Source organism: Entamoeba invadens (genome assembly GCF_000330505.1).
Source record: "Entamoeba invadens IP1 unplaced genomic scaffold scaff_1105074726711, whole genome shotgun sequence".
Taxonomy (NCBI): domain Eukaryota; phylum Evosea; order Mastigamoebida; family Endamoebidae; genus Entamoeba; species Entamoeba invadens.
The window spans coordinates 1,219,720-1,222,274 of record NW_004443648.1 but is presented as its reverse complement, the minus strand read 5'-3'; positions in this window follow the sequence as shown (position 1 = coordinate 1,222,274).

Here is a 2,555-nt window from a genome sequence, read left to right as displayed (position 1 = left end):
AATACAAATTGTGGAAGTTGATTTGAAAACAAAAACCCGACACTGTAGAGATTTGTGTCATTGGTTTTTGTTATTGATTTTTTATCAGTTTTATTATCACCGTTTTTTAGTTTATGTTCTTGTTTTTTTGTTATAAAATGTATAACCGGGAATTGAACTCGGAAACAAAGGTCTGGAAATAGAAACCTCGCAGCATTGGCCTTAGTGCTCTCTATAAAAATATATATATTCTATTCATATATTGACTCTTCGATAAACATGTGTACCAAATGTTTTTCAATGTGTGAATTGAATGGTTTAGAAACATTTATAGGAATATGTCGAACATGTGCTGATAAATAAACTATGATAACAAATTCAAATCCAGAGTATGGGTTATGTTTTGAATTAGATTTAAAATGTGAAACGAGCTCAAAAACATCAAGAAAATGCTTAAAATGTAAACCTGGTTATTACCCACAATCTGTTTCACCATTTATTTGTTAACAATGAGATGAGACACGTGGAAACAATTGTGATAAACAATATGTACTTCATATAAATTAACAATTTAAAACTTGATGGAAATTCGTTTAAATGCGAGTTGTGTCAACATTTGATTTCAATTGTCAGACACGTGCTTCCAATGGAGAGAAAGTGTCTAACTTGTAAAGATAAGAACAGACCTACCAATAATGAGATTTACAATCAGTGTGTTACAAATATTTCCTGTTTCAAAGCACAAAAACCGACTAATGTGAGAGCTGTTTGATGTTTAACGTCAACTGTATTACATGCTTGTCAGACTCAACAAAAAAATGTAAACAATACAACACATTGTATTATTCAAAGACATTTGGCGACTTCAAATGTCAAAGATGTGACTCAAAACGTGGTGGTAAATGTGATACAACAACAGGAATATTCACTGGGTGCAAAAGTGGATATGTTCTAACATCATCAATCACAAATAATTGTTATACTTGTTAAGCTAGTAACACAAATTGTGCTGAGTGTGAAACAAACTAACGAAAGTGTATCAACTGTCAAAGTATCCATCAACTGCAAATCACACACATGTTGATTGTGATGCAATTTGTAACGGGCAGTGCAACACATCAACTGGTGTCTGCACAAGATGTGCAACAAACTACATTTTGATGATTTATTAAGCAAAGTGTGTGTTGCATGCAAATCATTTTACATAATATTCAATCCAATTTCACCAGACTTTTCGAGAAAGTGCAAAGTGCGTGCAAATGTGTATAAATCGACGAAGCATTTGGAAAATGTGTTGCTTGTTCCACAATTTCGAATTGCAACATATTACTTCTGATTCAAAGAAGTGCCTGATGTGCAAAGATTGATTTGTGAAGAAAAGTGGCAAATGTAAAAGTTGTCCAACTGGCGAATATAAGTTCTACGAGACAACATACATAAAGTGTTACAACACAACCAACAATTGCAACACATGTGATACAATTTATTTTGACAAAGCAAATTGCACTGCTTGTATTGCCCCTTATTTTTTGAATCACACAGAATGTGAATTGTGTAAATCAAATGAATACTTTGACAACACAACAGGCACCCCAAAATGTATTAAAAAGATATCAATTGTGACATTTATTCAACAAAAACAAACTGTCTGGACTGTAGTGACACTTTTTGTTTCCAACTCGAAGCGTGTATCAACCTGAAGTTGTGAATCACAATCTCTAACTTCATATGACTGTTTGGATTAAATATTGATCAACTCAAAATGTACAGTAGAACTAGATCATTGTAAATACCAGAAATTCGAAAAAAGAATAACAACTTGTATTATATGTAAAGATGATTACACTCTGAATAATGAAAGTGTTTGTGAAAAAGAGAATGTGAATAATTGATGGGAAATGAAATAGCTTTTGGTTGCAAAACGAGAACTTATTTGACGACACAAAACATAGTTACAGTTGTGGTGCAACAAATTCAGTTTGCTCAACTCAAAACAACTTAATAAAATGTAATGATTCGACAATACTTGATATAGAACAGATGGCGTGCACCACACATACACAATGCAATTCAATTGTCGATGGAATGTGTGTTCAATGCATAGAAAACGACTTTGAAATTAGCAAAAAACAGTTTTCTCAATTAAGGACTGAAAACTGTGATAATTTTATTTTTATGATCCCCTCTTTTTTACTTAGCCGCCCCATTTTGCAAAAGTTGCACGGTTTTTGCAGAGTTAGACATTTTTTATTTTTTTGGCAAAAAATATTTTCAGGGGCAGACCTTTCCCACCCTCACCCCGTCTTAATATAGAATTAATTTACTATATTTTATATTTTTTTAATTATAATTATAGTAAATGGGCGTTTTGGATAATATTAGGTCTGGTTCCCGAATTCAGGAAATGCCGAAAATTCACCTCGAGTTAGTGGAAACCAAGTGAGACGGAGCATTGAAAAGAAGGCTCTGAAGGCCGCACTCAAACAGTCTGTTTGTGCACCGTTTCACCCACTTTCCAAGTCCTCCCTTGGCGCGGATCCCCCTGACCCCCCCGCAAGCGGGGGAACCACTTCCGC